This window comes from Hoplias malabaricus, chromosome 5, assembly GCF_029633855.1.
Source record: "Hoplias malabaricus isolate fHopMal1 chromosome 5, fHopMal1.hap1, whole genome shotgun sequence".
Classification (NCBI taxonomy): Eukaryota; Metazoa; Chordata; class Actinopteri; order Characiformes; family Erythrinidae; genus Hoplias; species Hoplias malabaricus.
In genome coordinates, this window is record NC_089804.1 from 7,288,842 (window position 1) to 7,310,305 (window position 21,464).

The following is a 21,464-nucleotide window of genomic DNA, read 5'->3' on the forward strand; positions in this document are numbered from 1 at the left end:
GATTCCAAACTTTTGCATGCTAGTGTGTACTACAAGGTGTGTGTGTATGTAGAGAATGTGTATACTGTAAGCAGTGGTACCAGGGCTTGTGGGTTGTGTGAGGGCATTGGGAGGGAACTGTGGCAGGTTTGCTTAGCGCGCCTATTCCAGTTGCTATCTTCACCATGCAAGACTGAAAGTCTGGCCAGGAAAACACACACACACACACACACACACACACAATTGAGTTCACTCCTATTTGCTTTAATGTGCTCAGCTCCTTTTTCCACTCTCAAAACAAGCTACGTCCCTCAGTCCACAGATAAGCTGAAGGAGGGACCTACTTTGTATGTGTGTGTGTGTGTGTGTGTGTGTGTGAGAGAGAGAGAGAGAGAGAGAGAGAGAGAGAGACACTGTGTGTCTCTGTATATACTTCTATAACACTTGATTTTTCGAAGATCAATAAAGTGACCTGTCTATCTGTCTATCTATTTATCTATCTATCTAGAACATACACCCCATGTAAGCTACAGTCCATTCAAATTATTTGCTCCTCTGGTAAATTCTTTACATCAGCTATAGGAAAACTGCTGTGAATGTTTGATTATATTCAGCCACATGAGTGCACGCAAAGCTTTTATAATCTCCTTATACTCTTAAAAATAAAGGTGCTATAATGGGGTTTTGATCTATGCTATAGCAAATCCATATTTGGTTTCCATAAAGAACCATGTGTGTTTAAGAGATTTGTGAGTGTGAAGAACATTTTAAAGGTTTAAGAAACCTTCACTGGACTTTAATGTTCTATACCATTTTAACCATTCTTAGTAAAACTGTTTTTTTACGAAACGAAAAGGGGTTCTTCCATGGCATCTCTCAAAGAACCTTTTGTAGCACCTTTATTTATAAGAGTGTAGAACGGTATATAATGAAAAAGGGTTGTCTGGAGCATCCACACATGCTTTAAGCTCACTATGCTCAATGCCAAGAGTGGACAAGAAGGGGATAAAAGGCCCTAGCCTTAGGCTGTAGAGAAATGAAACTGTGCTCTCTGGATTGGCAGGGGTCAGGTAATAATTTGAAAAGATTTGGATTGGCTTTTATGATTCGCTCTGAGTGCAGTTCCTGTGACAAACTGCTAAAGAAAGTTTTGGACACTCATCTGGTTCTTCCTTAGTGGACCGATGATGTTTGGAACTATTAGGGAAATACATATGATGAATTCTTTGAATACGTTTGTTCTAGGTTTACCTTAACCACTCTCATCCTTCAGAGAGATGACTCCAAGTTTACCCAATAGGGCACCGAAAATTTAGAAGAGTGGCGGCAGCTTGACAAGGTGTTGCTATGGATTGCTGTGTGCTGCAGGGAAACCAATAACAGTTTTTAGGCAGACACTGGGACAATTTGTTTTCTGCCCAAGTCAAGCACTGGGCTGAACAGTTAGTTGTGGAGCAACTATGTCAAATAGTTTACCAAGTGCTAATTCATTGAGAATATAGTGTGTTTTAGCTAGCTGCTAATAACAAGAGCTACTTTTGAGAGACAGAAAAGCCATTATAGTTCAGATATTTGCCAACAGTTTATGACCATAACCATATCTTACATTAATTGTTGTATTATCAGGGCTTTTTTTTTATTTGGACAAAAGCAAACAAAGTATCATTAAAACAGTGATTAAGTAATATGGTAACGCAACTTAAAGTCATAAGAGTAAACATGGATCTAGTTAATATTCATAAAGTCACCATGCTAGACATGTTTAGCCTTGTGGAGCTGCATTCATGGGAGTGATAAGGCAGTACCTGACTTAACTGAATCTCCAAAAGTCAGCTGATTGCCATCAAATCGTCATAAAAAGGTTTCAACCTCTAGTCCAATGGTAAGGGGGCGTGGAGTTATTGAAGGGGGTGTGGAGTTAATGCAGGGGGGTTGGGGCAGGGCAAATGAGCTACCCACGCTAGCAAAACATGGACAAGTTTGTGAGAGCTAAACGTGCAGCAGATGATGAGTTTTCTCACGCCACGACTTCCAGAGAGAAAACAAGAAAACATAGCAAGGCATATCTCAAAGCAAGCTCATAACAGTCAATGAACAGATGTGGGGATTAAATGTGTAATTTTTGCTAAGCTTTTTCTCTCAGGCAGCTGTTTTATCGTTTATTTTTTTGAGTGGTTAAGCAATTAGGAGCAAATATGTTTAACAATGACTGTATGAATGTAGCTTGTAAGTAAAAGATGTGAAGGGGGGGGGGGGGCATTGAAAAAATACAAAAAAATGTGTGTTTGGGGGGTGGGGGGTGGGGGGGGGACCACTGTTGTAGTCTAAAGCCTTTCTAGAACACATGGGATACACATATTGTGTATCTGAGACTGTCAAAAGGCCCAGAGCAACTTCTGCGAATTTTTCCTCGCAAGATAAGTTTAGAGAATGTTAATAAATAAATAAATAAACATACAAATAAATAAAGTGCAGATTCCATTGCGTGTTTTTAGTTCTTTTGGTGGTAAATCTGACATTAGACCTTGAGCTCAGCTCAGCTCCTAAAACTCTAAAGATTGGAAGACCACACAGAAAACCTTTCCAATTATTAGACTATTTTTCACTTGAGGAATAATTTTAAAGCGCAATAACTCTATAATTACAGTATTTTCAGAATTGTTATTCAGTGGGTAACTAAATATGAATTCAAAATTACAGGCATGATTAGGTCTACACTGCCTAAGCCTCAATGATCCTGAGCATGTAAACATGATGCCATTTTTATCCTCTGGCATTTATGATAGTGAATGAGTTACGATCATTTCTACTTCAGATCATCAGTTGTGAATTCTATCTCATCACAAACAAGGCCATCGGCAAACAGGGGGCTTCATTCATGAACTTGGAAACTGGGCCGTGCACTTTGGATCATTTCCACACTCGGGAGGTGCTGCAATCTCAAAACACACTCCCCAGCTTTCTCTCCTACACTTGCTCAACCTCTCTCGCCCCCACTTTCTCTTCTACACACACATACCCAGTTACATATACACATAGGCTCTCATGATGTTTTTCTGTCCATTTCTTTACCCCACTCCCCACCCACACCACACCACTTCTCCCCATTTACACTCTCTCTCTCTCTCTCTCTCTCTCTCTCTCTCTCTCTCTCTCTCTCTCTCTCTCTCTCTCTCTCTCTCTCACTCTCTCTCTCTCTCTCTCCTGCTGGTTTTATCAGTGGTCCTGCTCAGTGTCCTACTGTCATGTCTTGATGTGATTTATGTCATGGGCTGTGAAGCTTACTTATCTCCTCCTTCTCCCCACACACACACACACACACACACACACACACACACACATTTACACACAGGGGGGGACTGGCTCCCTGTGTCTAAGGCTCAGCCAGCCTGGCTCCTCTACAGCCAGCACCCAGACCAGGTCAGAGTGTGGGTATGTATATCTGTGTGTGTGTGTGTGTGTGTGTGTGTGTGTGTGTGTGTGTGTGTGTGTGTGTTTGTGTTTGTGAGAGCCAGAGAGAGAGAGAGAGAGAGAGAGAGAGAGAGAGAGAGAAAGAGAAAACAAGGAGAAAACAATTGTACAGAAGGAAAATTAATTTAAAACAAACTGTTATCATTTTTCTCTTCTGTTCCCTGTTTTGCTCCGTTTTCATTCTTCCCTCTTTTCTTTGCTCTTCATTTGTTATCTGTTCTCTTCTAGTCTCATTTGCTCATGTTCTTCTCTTTTCCCTCTTGGGTTCCCTCTCTGTTCTCTTCGTTTGCTGTTCTTTTACTTTTCCTCCTCTCACTTTGCTTTTTCTTCTGGGTCTTTAGATCCTGATCTCTTAAGAGACAGAAGCTTAGCCAAGCATTTCCCTCCAGCTTCTAAATAAGGCCTACACCAAGTCTGAACTCTCTTCTGTCCTCTGCTCTTCTCTTCCTTACTCTCCTGTCCTCTTCTCTTCATTCACTTCTGTCCTGTCCTCTTCAATTCTCGTCTCTCTTGTTCGCTCCTTTCTTCATATCCCATGTGCGTTTGTCAGCCTCTCTCTCCCTCTCTCTACACATCCTCATCTTTTACTTACTCACAGTTCGTACTTAGACTTACTGCTCTGTGTGACCACTGTCAGCTGGCACCACATACGTCATGAACTCCTTATGGAGCTTAATGTAGTCACTAAGACCGGGCCCAGTCCCATTAAAATGACATTGTTCTCCCCTTAGCTCTGAAATACTTTCATCCCAATGTCTGCAGTTATGCCGGTTTACGTTATTTGTGAGGTGCATGTGTGATTTGTGTGGGCCCTGGTTTTGTGTGTGTGTGTGTGTGTGTGTGTGTGTGTTGGAAAGGTCGGCTCTTAGCCCCGATCCTTTGATGTGCTTTTAGAATGGCCGAAGAGCTCTCTGCTTTCCCTCTTCTCTGACAATTGTTTATTAGTTTTGAAACGGCTTTAGTGGACATCAGGACTCTCCAGAGTGGCCTGCTAGCCGAGAAGGAGAGGAGATTTGAACGTGAACAGCCTTCCCCGTCTCTGAAAAGGAAAGCAGCTTCTGTGAGTTGGTGGTCAGGACAGGGCTTCTGTCTCTCGGGTAAAAGAGTTGAAACTCAGATTCAGACTTCTTTGTTCAGAGTGGTTTACCACTGCCGTTAGCATAAAGTCACTTTAAGGCCTGTTCACGCTGTTTCAGATCAAGTTTTGAAAGCAAACACATGCAGGTTAATGCCATGTCCATCACCAGCACAATAGGCATTACACAATAGAGCAGACACTGTTCTCCTCTGAGTGTGCTGAGCTGTCATTGCAGGAGCAGAACTGGAAAATGCAGTGGGTGGTTTACATATCTGTACTAGGGTTAACCCTCCCAGCTTGATAACTTTGTGCAGTTGGGAGAGTCCTAAATAGTGAAAATAGTGAAGAGAGAGAGAGAGAGAGAGAGAGAGAGAGAGAGAGAGAGAGAGAGAGAGAGAGAGAGAGAGAAGGAAGGAGAAGTAGTAGACCACCCACCCAGGTCACCGTACCAGAGGCTCATTGTGTGAGAGATTTATGGCGGTAATGGCTGTGATGAACAATGTGAGGGCACAGTGTAGGTGTTATATTAGCATTACATTAGCATAGAGAAAGTGTGGGTGAGCCTTTGACTGAAGAATTTGATTATGTCAAATACTCACTGAAACAAACAGCACACAGTACAACAATGTATTTGATTTGATGGCTTAATCATTACACCGCCATATCTTCAGATGTGAATCCTTTACTGCTGCTCAATTAAATCTTCAAATTCTCTCTGCGTCTGATGTCTCAATCCTTCTGTTATATTCACCAGAGTTCATAACATTTTCAACTTGATTTTTCAACTTAACATTTTCAACTTATAGCAGGATCTTTCATTAAATGAAAGTTACTCCTTTCTCCCAGGGAGAATGACCCTCACTTATGGCGCTTTTCCACTGCATAGAACCTACACGACTCCACTTGACTCGGCACATCTCTTTTGCTTTTCCACTGGCCAAATCTGGTACCTGGTCCCTGGAACCGGTTAGGTGTTCAGTCTCAGCTCTCAGCCAGTGTTCCAACTGTGTGAGTAGGTATTAAATGGTGACGTGTAAACCCTGATTGGCCAGTGCCATCGGACTAACAATGGCAGCTCATAACTTTACCTGGATTTACAGTGAAATGTACAGTGAAAGCCAAAAGTGCAACAAGTAAGACTGAACAGAGCCATGCCGATCCATGTAGAGTCGGGTTGATTAGAGCCAGACCCATGCAGTGGAAAAGCGACATTAAAAGACTCTCCACAACCTGGAGAAAGTTGCCTTTGACTAATTGGGGAATATGTTCTTTTCTCTGAAATATCTCAGGTGACATTAGGTAGCCCTATGTATGGCAATCCATCCATTAATGTAATGTTAAATTAAGGAATTAAATTAATAAAAATATTTTAAGAAATATATCTCTAACAACTAAGAGCTGCTGGGGATCTCAGATCAACCACTGAGGATTTGACCACCCCAGGACCCAGACCACAGCCTCACTGAAAGTGATTACGTGGATCATGCTAATGCTAATTAACCTCTAAGACTGAGCTTTGGAAAAAGAGCCTCACTGGATGATGGCAAGCCATGGAAGCTGAAAAAATGGAAACTGTAATAAAAGCAGGGTGGACACGGAGTATCATTGCTGAGGCTTCTGTGTATTATGCTGTAGCTGTTGTTATTAAAATATGCTATATGTCTGTTTTTCTGATGCTGAGTATTGAAATACTTGTACTTATGTTCTTTTTGACTGGAAAGCAAGTACATAATGGGCTGCCACTGTATAAAATGTCTGTAGATTTTATGGTGAAAAATTCAAACCATTGACTGCCAAAGAGAATAAATGTAACAATGTAATACCATAACAATGAAATACCATATATATATATATATATATATATATATATATATATATATATATATATAGTGTTCTCCCCGTGTCGCGTGGGTTTCCTCCAGGTGCTCCGGTTTCCTCCCACAGTCCAAAAACACACTTTGGTAGGTGAATTGGCGACTCAAAAGTGTCCGTAGGTGTGAGTGAATATGTGTGTGTGTTGCCCTGTGAAGGACTGGTGCACCCTCCAGGGTGTATTCCTGCCTTGCGCCCAATGATTCCAGGTAGGCTCTGGACCCACCGTGGCCCTGAACTGGAAAAGCGGTTACAGATAATGAATGAATGAATATATATATATATATATATATATATATATATATATATATTCATCTGTTTTCTAGAAAGAATATAATTATTCCAATATTAAATACTCACTGTTAAAGGTTAAATATGCGCTCTATATATAACTATATAACTGATATAAATATATAAATGTTAATAATATGTATAATATAAATGTTAAATAATATTCAGATAGCAGGTAACAATAAATTTTATTTTATTTATTCATTCATCCTTCATCTGTAACCGCTTATCAAGTTCAGGATCGCAGTGGGAATACACCCTGGAGGGGGCGCCAGTCCTTCACAGGGCAACAGACACACACACATTCACCTATGGACACTTTTGAGTCACCAATCCACCTACCAACGTGTGTTTTTGGACTGTGGAAGGAAACCCGAGCACCCGGAGGAAACCCACGCGGACACAGGGAGAACACACCAACTCCTCACAGACAGTCACCCGGAGCGGAAATCAAACCCAGAACCTCCAGGCCCCTGGAGCTGTGTGACGGCGACACTACCTGCTGCGCCACCGTGCCGCCCTTATTTTATTTATTTATTTTTAAAATACATTTTGACATTTTTAAATACACAAACTATTATGGGAGGTTTAAGTGGCCAAGGACTGAGATGAGCAGGGACTCCCAGAATGCCCAGCGGCTCCCCCTGTTCTGGGTTTTTCCTTGTGTTTGAGATATTTTATATTGGGGTTGCATTGGGGGGATTATATTGTGTGTGTGTGGGTCCATTTGTGTGTTTGTGTTCATGTTTGTTGTTGGTGTGTGACAAGTGTGTCTACCTGTGTTTGTGTGCTGGAGTGTAACACCCTCTGTATCTCGTCACACATCAAGTAGTGTGGCCTGTTTCCTTGCTCCTTCCTGCACTACACACTTTAAAAGGCTGTATAAAGGTCACAGTTTGGCTATGTCTCAATATACATCCTTGCATTTATATATATGTTCATATATAAATACCCAAGGCCAGGGTGGCTATGGCCGATGTATGTAGTAGCACACCCCACCCCCACCACACCCCTCTTGGCTGCAGTTACAGCTTCTGCTCTTCTGGGATGGCTTTACACTAGATTCTGGAACATTTCAGCTCATTCCAGAGGTATTGGATGGTGCTGTCACTCCAGAGAATGGAGTCCCAGGGCTCCAGGTCTTCCCACCCCTCTAGCCAACAGGCAATGGAAGGTGTGCGTCCGTAATGAGAGGAATTCACTAATTATAAGAGTAGTCTGTAATTTCATAGTAGAGAAAATGTATGTAGAGTCATAAATATGAGACTATGGATATATAAGATTTATATGATAGCTTAATATATGCCAAGAACAACAGAATATTTCAAAGGCAACCTATGCCTGAGGCTTTCTATCACAAGCTTTTTTCCATTTCAGTTTCTTATGAAGGTGAACCATATTAAAATCCCAAATGCGCCACGTGATAAAGCAGATTTCCCAGTGTTTTTGGTTTAATTCTGCACATACTTTCCTTATTGTACTTCAATGTATCACTCCTCTTTCCTCATCACTCTCTATCTTTCTCTCTCTCTCTCACTCTCTCTCTGTCCACGAGCCGGAGTGTTATTCAGAGTTCATTTCATTTGTCTTCTTCTAAATAAAGACAGACTCTTAGTGTATACACTTCTAATCTCCTCCATAACCTTCATCCTCCATCACTCTTCTCTGTCTTTCGCACAGTCTCTTTCTCCCCTCTTTCTATCCCCACCACACAATCTGTTCTCTCCTTCCTTCATTTCTCTAGGCTTATCGCTGGGGATAGAGGCTAAGAAAACACGCCGCTAATAGGCCCGCCTGGTGTAATTGGCTAATTGCTTTATTTTGCCGCAGAGGGTTCTGTTTTGGATCAGAAACACATAGGAACGTCTCTCTAAGTTGCCCAAGCTCCTCGCGCTCTGATTGGCTAAAAACTCAGATGCTGTGCCTGGCCATTGGCCGAGGCCGGAGGATGGATGTCTGCCCTGACAGAGACCAGGGGCACACGAGGGTGAGGTGTGTGAGGTATGAGCCGCCACATTCTTCAGCACTGATCGGGTCTTATGAGCTTTCACTGATGAGTGTGTGTGAGAGCTTTTGTGGTGTGTGATGTGTATGAGGACGATGGCCTTTGGGACCCAGTATATAATTCAGAGTAGTGCAAAGGTAAGCCCAGTTCATAAGTAACACACATTTGTTTTTATATCTTGCCAAGACAGGACCTGAGGTCATACACATGTCTCCAGAGAATTACCCAGAACCTTCTATAACTTCACATAAATATAATATTAACATTATTAGTATGTACCGTGCCCACCATTGGCTTTTAGACATTTCATTTTTTTTATGTTTTTTAGAAGTAATCTGCAGTACACACAAGTCTGTGCTCTGAGGTGATCAGTTCATTGATCTGAGAACCACAGTGGAGCCTGTTGAATACATGCCATATTTTCAGAACCTGTAAGAGACCACTTTTATGAGTGGACTGCAGAAAGAATGACGGAGTATGAAGTGCTCTGTCAATTCTTTTTTAAAAGTATGTTTTTCTTCATGATCTTTACTTATTTCTGAGCAAGCCAAGCTGTCCCCACTCCCACGTCCTTCTTGCCCACACAAGGTAAACAGTCCATTTGATTGGCTTGACTGAGTGAAGATATTGACTCTATTGGCTGGGTTAACGGCACCTGTTGGCTGTCACCGAGACTGACCAAAGAAAATAACACTTAACAAATATTACTATTTACTCCCAGTAATTTATTACAAAGTATTCACAGATCCAGAAAGACCCATCACTTGCTCCTGATTTATTATTGTTACAAGTTATTATTTTGGTCCATTTTTCTTGGTCCATTTATTCCAAACATTCATAAAATGTAAATGGCAGCTGCAGTTTTCAAAAGATGGAAAGTTCTGTTGATCATGAGTTATATTTTTATATACAGACTGGTTATTTTTCTTCTGAAAACATAAGAAAATATAAATGTCTGTCTGCCTCCCTCCTCATGGTTAGCAAAAAAAAGAGGATCAGAAGAGAACAAGAAAAAAAAAGAGTGAGACTGGAAAAAATGAAGCTCTTTGAAGTAGTAATCGGAAATGGAGACAGGAGGGGAGTGGACAGAGTTCCTTGGGCGTCCAGCAGCAGTGAGCACTGAGGAGCAGAGGAGTAACAGGGTAATAGAGTTTGGATTAGAGAGGGCCCAAGGTGAGAGGTCAAACTGTGCCCTCTGCAAACCCTTGCGCCCCCACTTCATCTACTGCTTCAACAGCAGCACAGAAAACACAGCATGATGGATGCCAACTTCTCCCTGCTTGTCTTTTTGTGTCTCTCATGTCTCTGTCTCTCTTCTTGCTATTTCCCTTTTTTCTCTCTGTATTTCTTCAATATCTTCAATTGCCTTCTCTCTCTCTCACCCACACTCTGTTTCTCCCTCAGTCCCTCTTTGTGCTCATGTCTTTCTATATTCTATCTCACTGTGTGTCTGTCCCAGTTTCTGAGTTCATTAGTCCACATCTCTCTCTCTCTCTCTCTCTCTCTCTCTCTCTCTCTCTCTCTCTCTCTCTCTCATCAGCCAATCCCTCTACGTCTCTATTAAACCCAAATGAAGATTCATAGGGGCAGCAGGCCGTCTCTGGGTTCATTCATATGTCCAGTTATTTATGGGTGTTCCTGGGTTATTTATGGTTACGGGTGGAGACAGAGTTAAGTTTATCATTCCTCTCACTTTACCTTCCTTTTCTTCATAAATCAATTGAGAGGGAAAAAACAGACAATTTGGCCAGATCTATTTCAATTTCTTATTATTTCTTAATCTATTTCTTCTTCTTCTTCTTATTATTATTATTATTATTATTATTATTATTATTATTGCTGAATAGGGCTACTGTTTTTCAGAGCCTGGATTTATTCTCTTCTCTTGTAAAATGTAATTGCAAAATAGATGCAGAGTTCATCTGTTAATGAAAAGACCTTATTATGAAAAGCTGAGTTTTTTTTTTTTTAGATATTCTTTATTTACTAACCTTAATATTTAACACTGCACAGTGAAATTAAGACGAATACATACATTACAAATATCAACAGAAACATTGATTAAAAAGTAGGATAAGTAAATGCGAAGTAAGCTGATTTAAACAGGTTGGAAGGTAGTGAGTTACCCACACACACACACACACACACGACATTTTCCTGCAATTTTTAGTGAAAGTGACATGCTTTATGTTCCAATTTAACCCATCCGTGGCAGTGAACACACTCAAACCAGTGATTAGGGGCAGTGAACAGGGGCAATTTGTAAGGTTAGGTGCCTTGCTCAAGGGCACTTCCGCTGTGGATGTTCTGATACCAACCTTGCTTCTCTTACCATTGGGTCACAGCTGCCCCTGGTATACAATTATTTTATTTATTACATTTTACAGAGTCATCCATTAAACTCAGAATTATAGACCCATTATATTACAGAGTTATCCCCACATTCCCCAGTGGAAATCCACCTAATGCATATATTATTCATGATGCCTCTGCTAGCCTATAAACAACAGCACATATGTGCCATATGAGCAAGGAATGACAAACTTTTCACTTTAAAATTAAAGATAAAAAAGCAAAACAGCGTTTGCACAGACCACACTTATTTCCCCAAATAGATACAACAGCTTGATAAATAAAGAATATAAACAATGGTCCTGTCATAAAAATGAACATAATGTGTGTACACACACACACATACACACACACACACACACTTTTCTTTTAACATCTGTTTTGCACAAATTTCCTCTGACACAGGACGTCCTGTGTGTTTTCCCTGCTCTTGCATGTGTGTGTGTGTGCGCGCGCGCTGTTGTGCTATCCATGCTGTATTCACGTGTGCATTTTTATAACTTATATATGTATATAGTACCATAGCAAACACCTTGTTGATGATACATGTATAAAATTAATTCTAATAAAGATTAACTCATATTGTTCCTGAATAAATAACACGTCTATAGATGACTTTATGACTGAAAACACTGTAAGCCATCACTCCAATGCTCCGATTTTGAGCACCATCATGTCTGCATTACGGATCCAAATGTATTCAGATTGCAGAATATTGTGTTTTCACAAGGTCTATAGAAGTTGGGAACATCTGTCATTTTCATCCAGTTGTTTTTTTGGGTTTTTTTCAATACGTCAATATATCGACAAAGTGAGATGGATGATAATCCAGCTAATGTCTTAAATACGGGCACTTTAAAACAGAACATTCATGTCATGAATAAACCAACACTTTAGGGCAAAGTCTGTGGCCACCTGTTCATCCAACATTTCTTATCAAATCAAGGGTATTGATAGAGAAAGGCCTAAGACTACATATGGAACATGGTTCTGAATCATGAGCACCACTCATCAGACCCATCCCAGAGATTTTGGATGGTTTTTTGCCCCTCCAGAGAATGGAGCCCCACTGCTCCACAGCCCTGTGAGCTCATGTGCAGCTGCACTCATTTCTTTTAATGATTTTTCTATTGGGATCATACCAAGTTAAGTATGCAACTGAATGCCTCTGTCCATTGAAACAACAAAATACGTATAGATTATTTCTGCAATTTGAGTAGAAGTGTATTTGTCTACAGGGTGTAGCTGTTATTAATGCTGGCCACTTCAGTTCAGTACTTCTCGGTGCAGACAGAGGTTAGGGTACCATTGCATTGCAAGCTGGGCAAACATTTATCACACAAACACACACATACACACAAAACCTCAAGTACAGTCTGTGCCACTTAGACTGTAGAGCAAACAGAAACCGTCTACTTAATTCAAGAACACCTATGACCTACAATGCAAAGCTACTCCTGTACTCTGTTCTCGACAGGCGGAAGAGTTTTAAGCATACACACATTATGGTCAAAGGTTTTAGACACCTCATCATTATTAAGTTCAGCTACTTTTAGGTGATTCCTCCTTAATCACGGATACGTGGAGAAGCTACACATGAGCAATACATTGGCTAGCAGGGTATAGAAATCGCACAGAACTGCGCTGTGGAGCAATGTGCAATGCGTGTGCAATGGTTTTCTGGAATTATACTTGTTAATAGCTTTGGGAGTACCTGATAATACTGAGGTGTACATGGTTGAATGGCAGCAAGTCCTCACTGCAAATGGTCCAGCATCTAGTGCATAATCTTCCTAGTAAACTGGAAGCTGTAACATCAACAAAGAGAAGCAAACAACCTGTTTACGTAAATGTGTGTGCACAAACCTTTGACCGTAGAGTGTACATGAAGGAGAGTGTGGGATTATAGTGATGGTACACATCAGGTGATATATGCTATGTATTTATCTATGGCCGGAGTATATTTCCATCACTACAAATGGAGGAATGGAGTTTTAATCTCAGTGTTGAGATTAAAGCTGGGTTTATATGAAAAGAAGCAGACACCTCCAGTTAGACTGTGGGTGGGCTTGGCCACTGCAGGGTCCAGGACAGAGCGTCTGCTTCATCATGGCCACTTCTGGCTGAGTTCCGCTCCCCTCACACAAACACACACACACACACACACATACACATACACGAAACCCACCGGAACTCAGATAGCCACGAGTGCTTCACTTTATAAAGCGCTAATATTCTTAAACTCCCTCTCACCACTTCAGAACCAAAGCCAAAAGAGACTTATCACTGTGGCCCTCTAGAAGACTTTTTAGTTCACGCTAGACAAGGGTCATTGGGTGGTACGTGCTGCAAAGATTTTCAGTCCCAGAACAATATAGGAGTAGGAATAACAACAATAGTAACAGGACCTCATTCAGTGAAAGGTGTTTACCATGCTTTGTGTTAGCTAGGCTTCAACAAGCTGTGGCACTAGGTGAACAGTTCCTGATAACAGTGTGTGTGTGTGTGTGTGTGTGTTTACTCTCATGTTTTCAGGAAACCAGAAAAACAACAGACTTCATAAAACGATTTCCACAAACGTTACGTGTTTCAGGTTTCAGTGTTCAGCATTTAGTACAATTCCCATATTCAAAAATATATACATTTTATGGATATGGAAAAATAAATTAATTTCATAAATCAATTACAAAGGGTTTTCCTTCAAAACAGAATCAGTTTTCCAGTCAAAGAACCATTTATGCATTACACAACCTGTCAGGTCGCCATGCGCAAATACCAAGTGTCAGCTAAAGAATCATAATGTCCCCCCAGCAGTTTGTGATCCATAAGTAATCATTCATCTGCCTTGCACCTCATTAAGAATCTTGTGGATAAATGCTCTCAATTCCTCACCGTAATCTTCTGACATCCAGTGCAATTGTTTTAAAAGGCTGCTACAGGCAGCAAAGAACAGGCACCATCACTATGCTACAATTAGGCAGTGCTGATTGTAAAAAGATGAAGGAATATATATATATATCCTTCGTTGTTTTATATGTCTAGGAAAAGCACAACAGAATCTATTTATTTCCTAACTCTCCTAACTCTAAGGTCAACACTGACTAAACGTAGCTGTAGCTTCATTAGCTCCAATAATAAAGATGTCATTTGCAGTAAGGACCCATGGACCATGGAGAGTGTTGTAGAAGGTATTTACAAGAGAAACTGTGAAAGAATATGAAAATGAATTCCACTGCCCTCTAGTGTTTGAGATTAAAACTTTTTTCTACAGGTGCAGGGGAATTCCAGTCAAAATGTCTGAGATGTAAACAATGTCGTTCAAGAGCAGTTTAGTGTGTAAAAGTTCCTTGTAGAGAAACTTACCCACTCAATCTCCCTTACTATAGTGGTGCTGTTGGAACCAGTGATTGTAATGTCTAGAACACAACTGAAGACCTTTTATCATCTACCACCCCCAAACAAAAGAAAAACATGAACTATATAGGTGTTATAATAATAACTGTAAAATACTGGAAAATCTACAGGATTTTCCAGTATTATTTTTTTAAAGGATTTTTCAGTTCTTAATTTTAGCACAAACGTTTCTGCCCAAACTATCATACAGCAGAATCTCAGGCATCAGGCCTCTATTCAAAAACATTTTGTGTAACAAGTTTGTGTACCTTTTAAGGTACCTTTTAAAGCTGCCAAACTCTTCAGATGTTTGGGTCTTATCACCACCTCAGTGAACAGTTGCCCTTGGTCTCTCTGGATGGGTGGAGTGAGCCTCCCTCTGCTTCTACCACTTTGTGAAATGCTAGCCACTGTTAGCTGACTATAACAGAATGGTGCAGTTGATGTTCTCCTCGGAATGAGTTAACCTGATATTGCATTGGAGGCAGTTTGAAAAGAAATAGTGGATGACTTGTCCGACCTTGGAGGAAACCTGCTTGCTGTCATCCTCCAAGTATGGTAGCATCATAGCTAACCTAGCTAACAGACTGAATTTGCAATGGCTAATGGTGACTGTTGCTTATAATACTAAAATTGGACCCTTTTCCCACTTTAGCGTAAGAGTTATGGAGGGGCTGGAGAGATATGAGATAAACGTAGCTGAATGACTCAGTTCTTTTAGAACCCATTTCAGACAGCTGAAAAAACCATAGAGCAAAATCCATGCTAACATATTACAAACAGTGGCTTTAAAACCGCCAACTCTCTAGGAATGATTGGTCATTTTCAGAGGGGTCTTTAAGAGCAAACAAGTCTCTTCTAAGAGCATTACAGACATATATTTACTTTATGTAATATATTTATCACCATTTCAATCCTACATAATATATCCCAGTTAAAGATTACCCCTCCCTCTCTCCTCCTTCCTCTCACTCTTTCTTCTCCCCTCTCCACTCTTATTCTTGTGTTCTTTTACTGTTTCTCTCCATCTTTCTTTCTAACAGTCTCTTCTCTCTCCTCTTTCCCTCCCATATCTCCTATTTTATCTGCTGCTGTCTCTCTTCCTCACTCTCTCCTCTCGCCCCTTCTCTTCAGTTTCTCACTTTCTTTTTCTGTTTCTCTCCATTATCACTCTCCCTCTCATCTGTTTCTCACTCACTCTCTTTTCACTCCCCCTCTCTTGTCTACCACTCTACATAAACATTTGCACAGCAGTATTTTTTAAAGGAGCTTCTCCATGTCTTGTAAATCTGGCTCTCTCTTTGATGTCTTATCTGGCTGAAGGCATTGCTTATAGTGAATCTTATGGAATTCTTGTCCTTTTGTGTGTGTGTGTGTGTGTGTGTACACATGCATGTGTAACCCATACATCATATACTGACAGTCACATATTAATAAAACCATATCCATTTCCCCAAAGAGTGACAGAAGTGTTGTGTTGTTCATTCTCAGTGATTCTTATCACACACTGAATTAATGGAATCACCATCCTCATAAAGCTGGTTCTCCAACATCTCTTTTAGTGTGTTTAACATTTACCTCCATTTTCTCTTCTGTTATCTAGATCACATCTTCTCAAATGAAGGGCTCATAAACGTTAATGTGGCCTGTTAACTTTGACTGTGAGTGAGTGTGAAGAAACAGCTTGAAGAGATTCAGAGCTGAGGAACCAGGAGCTTTGATGCATTTTCATGTTGACTCAGCTGTTATAGAAAAATGTTTTTTTTTTATAAATTTACATACCACAGACATTTCTGTCGTAAAACTGCACGGTTTTACAAAAAGTGGACAAAAGTTGTACACAATTCTGTCAATTTAACAACAGTGTATCTAAGATCAGTATTTGTCTCTCATCACATGGTAGGATAAACATGAAGGAGAACAATCACTGCCAGTCCTTTATTCTATGTTTCTAGAGGATTTCAAAAAGTCCTTATATTTTGTAAAAAAAAAAAAAAAAAAAACAAAAAAAAAAACATAGATTTTACTGCCTTTTACTTTCCACAGATACACAAAATAAAATCTTAAGCTGAAGAGCAGCTGTACCTGAGCTTATTATTATCATGGCTGAAGATGAGCACTGGCCCCAAGTGTGTAAAAGGGCTGCAGAGCTGTGAAACTTTTCTGGAGTGATGGAGAACCATTTTATATCTTTTTTAAGAGTCTAACTGGACTAAACACCTTCACTAAAGACAATCAAATTCTTCACTGTCATGTTCTGTAAGACCATTTTTCTGTACACTTTAGCTATTAACAACCTTAATTTCAAAAGAAACATTGAATAAGCTGGTGTCCAAAAACCTTCAGCCAATATTAAACCTTCAAAAACAGAAAAGGCCAGTCTAATGACCATAAATCAGATGTGGAACAGAACATGGCCATGTCCCTGAAGAAATTGAGTGTAGAGAGAGTGAGAAAGCATAATGTTGTGTCAAGAAGCTTACATTCATTGTGCGGTGCTGTCAGACGGGTGGGACCATGTAAAGCAGCAGGCCACTGTGGAATTTTAAATGTAGGATAAGGTCTCTCTTTTGTCGCTGACACACCAGAGACAAAGGCCGTTTTGCGGAGCCCATACACACCTCCAGCGTCTTTCTGATACGATTATAAAATGCCACCTCTGTGTTTGCTCTTACTGTTGACTCTGTTTTTAGAGCCAGCAGACACAGACACATATGGTTTTATTCTGCGTGTGGTTCCACTTAGGTGCAGTGATACGCAGAGCTATAACAGCTTTGAATGTGTATCCTATATCATTCAATATGAAATTTCTAAGACCTTAGAGACTTATAAAGACAGGATGATAACACCTCCCCCATACACATAACATACAGCAACAACATGTGCAGACAAAAGCGTTCAGTTGCGTATGCAGCTTTTGTGATTTCCATGTGGAAAAGCCTGTAATGAAATGAGAAGCTCTGAAGCAAGCAGCACATGAGTATTAAGTCACCGTGCTGAATGCCAGGCATTGGATAGTGGTATATAGATGGTATAAAGCTCTTCAAGATTTGGCTGTGGACATCTGTGCGATCCGAAACTAATAATGTTACATTAATAAACATTAGTATTTTACCTCAATAAAGCTCTAATAGCCCTGTCACTGAAGCCTTTCCTGTAGATTTACTTCAGTAACGGTACAGTTTATTGTCACTAAAGGTACAGATAGTGTAAATGTACATTTTTAATGTGCAACAATGATTTTACCATTCAGTTTTCTTACTTAAACATACATTACATTCTCTTCTCCAGAAGGAGAGTATAATATTTGTAATCTTTCATTATATAATGTGTAAAATAAAATAAAAAAACTCAATATAAGTCCTGGAGATTTCAGAAGGCCTATAAAATTACCACAATTTTAAGATCTACGGTTAATATTGAACAAGGTTATGTACCCCTGAGGGTAGCACCACTTACTTTTTACTGACAGTGCTGTGTATAATGAATATAATTATTAAAATAATAAGAACGCCAATTGTCACTTTCATCTCGTCATGTTGTTTTTATGTTTGTTTGTTTTTCGAATAATGCCCATGTCTGAAATGTGCTCAAGTCCTAAAACTCAGTGAGTGCTCTGGTTATTTCTTGTCAAAAAGATACTAAAAATAATCTAACTCTCATTTGTACAGAAATTTAGCTGGATCCACCACATCGTTGCTACTTTTGTTATTTTCTTCTAACGAACGCTGTGTAACGTGGCACACGGCATATATCCATATCTGGCTTCAAGCATTAGCCAAATTATTTATTTATTACAGGTACATTCATGTCAAGATGCCAAGACCCTGCCTAAGGCACTGACTCAAAAAAAAAAAAAAAAACAGCGTCAACGTTCAGTTTCAGACACGGCCTATGATTAATTAATCAACTTAACTTCAAGTCTATTTACTTGAAGAATATTTTACTTTATATATATTTATATATACATATTCTCGCCATTTCCGGGCGAAGAGTATTAGTTGCTTTTGTAGAACACGCCATCTAGTGGAGACATAGTGACATGCACATACATTTCCAGCCAAAATTTACCATGCAAAAATAAATCAATAAAAATAAATAAAATATTTATACATAATTTGCAGATCTTTTTGAGGAGATTTAATGATTCACAAAGAGGATAAACCAAAAAACGTAAGTTAAGGGCAATGGTAAATGTTAATTTATTATTTTCACAGAAATGTATCACTTATATCAACCATGCATGATCACTGGATGACCACCAAAGATGAGATTCTGTTGGATATTTTTAACAGAGCAGTCACACAGGCATCATAGTTATATGTATCCAAAATTTTGTAGACACCAATCAGCTCCATTTAGGTGCACACTTCGTGGATACAGATATTTAATTGCTTGTGTAAACTCCCCAGTAAAGCCTAAAATGAATCTGCATGATCTGTGTACGTGAGCATGAGTTGGTGTTTGTGATACAGAATATAGTGTACAGGACAAAGTTGCCGGAAAAAGCACACACTCTGATTGGTCACGTTGAATAAGTCATTTTGTGAAGAAGTTGAGAAGTTGGAAGCCAGTAGGACTCCCAGTGTCGAGAGTTAAAAAAAATTTTAAAAACCTGCTGTCCTATCTATTCATCCTTTTCAGTATCAGGGTGGAGATTTTGACTGGACAGACCCGGTCCAGCCAGAACTAAGGAATCAGGAAACTTGTAGCCAGCTGACTACCATATCTTTCTCTCTCTCTCTCTTTCTCTCTCTCTCTCTCTCTCTCTCTCTCTCTCTCTCTCTCTCTCTCTCTCTCTCTCTCATTAGCATTTACATGTGTCCAATGTTTCCATGTAGCTTTGTCTACAATGCTGCACAAATATCTTAGACACCTGAGGAACTTTATGAAACAATAGAATGAATACAAAGAAACAAACTCTCTGTTTGAATAAAGGAACATTCCATTAGCTATTATTATTATTATTATTATTATTATTATTATTATTATTATTATTATTTGACAAAATGAAAAATTAAAACAGTTTCAAAATTAGTACAATATAAACATTTAAACTGAGAGGAAACCATAAAAACATGAATGGATGTAGCAAAGTAAGCAAAGTGGCAGGTGGGGGACGATAACAATGAAGAATACAGCAAAAGCTATTCCTTCAAACCATATACACAGAGTCAGGACCAGACTGTAGCGTTTTGCAATTTCTTGTTTATTCTGAGAGCACTAGTCCGATGCCCAAAGAAAAACATGTTTCTCCATGTTTGTTGATTTTTAGTTTACAGCATCAATTGAACACAGTTGCTGTCCTTGACACTGTGTGAATTTGATTAAATTTCATGAATGGACCAATAGAAATGCTTCTATCTTACTTGGAATTGAAAGTTGAGAAGTTTTTCCTTCTTCTTTAAATTTACAGATTCTCAGATACACATTTTTACTTTGAACAGCAAAGACTTCCTCTATGTCAACTTTTATCAATGAACAGATCAATAGAACTGTTCAAATTAATTAACAATAGAATATGAACAGTTCTTCTGTGATTAGAAGCTGATACGCTACGTGACAGAACAGAGGCCTTTAGATTCATGCAACATTCTGTGATGTTTTAGTTTTATAGAAAAATTTGCTACATTATGTTTTGGGAGTAAAAAATGTAATGAAAAGGTAAATGGAGGAGGGGAGGAGCTTGTGTGGTGTTTAGTGTGTTCTCCCTGTGTTTGTGTGGGTTTCCTCCTGGTGCTCCCGTTTCCACCCACGGTTCAAAACACACGTTGGTAGGTGGATTTGCGACTCAAAGGTGTCTCTAGGTGCGAGTGTGTGAGTGAATGTGTGAGTGTGTGTCGCCTTGTGAAGGACTGGCGCCCCCTCCAGGGTATGTTCCCGCCTTGCCACCAGTGATTCCGGGTAGGCTCTGAACCCACCGAGCCCCTGAACTGGATAAGCGGTTAGAGACAATGAATGAATGAATGAAACTGGAGGATTGTGAAACAGAACACAACAGAACATTAAGAATGTGACAGCGGTTTCTACAGACATGTGTTATGAGAAAAGTTGGAAAATAAGAGCTGTTGACGCTCAGATTTTCCTGACATGCATGAACATGTGCATCATGGTAATGTACAGATTAAGAGCTGTGTGTGAATGACACAAAAACTGCACGGTGCCAATAAACGTAATAAGGTATTGTTCCAGGGTTTATGTTAGAAAAGACCTAGCAACAAACTAGAGTGAGGTGGTCATCAAGGCCAGAGCAGGACCAACAGAATCCCAAAGGACCGTGATTGTTTATTCCTTCACACTGTATGCAAATGTAATGTGTATTTGAGTCAGTTCATATGTGATTCCATTATTCATTCATTCATTATCTGTAACCGCTTATCCAGTTCAGGGCCGTGGTGGGTCCAGAGCCTACCTGGAATCATTGGTTGCAAGGCGGGAATACACCCTTGATTCCATTATTTTTATTTTTATTTATTATTTTTGTTTGTTTTTATGTAGTATGTATTCAAAAGATGATCAATACAATGGGATACAATCCTCAGCACCTGGCTGTGGACAAGTGGAACTGTAGATCACTGTTCAATATCCTCAATTCAGTTTCAAAGTCCAGTATAAACCTTATGTTACGTTTGGACATAGAGTGTAAATATACAGTACACACTGTTTGCAGAAACCATTTATAATGATGTCAGCTACTTTTAAAGGGCACCCATTTTGTACAAACTGCAAAAACAGAGAGTATAATATGACAGTTCACCAGGGCCTTTATCATGTGTAGATCAGATTGATATAAGGACCCACTACCAATTGGGTTGTGAAGTAGTAATCTACACACGTTATATATAGTCAATATTTCACTAATTCCATCAATTTCACATGAGATTTCTTATCAATTTTCTTGTTTAAACCATTACATCACGGAGTGAACAGCTCCAATTTTCTTGTGTTCACTTTGCCCCTTCTTCACTGAGCAAATCAATGCAGAATAAAGCGGCTTTTGTGTGTTTTAGGTTCTCTATATCC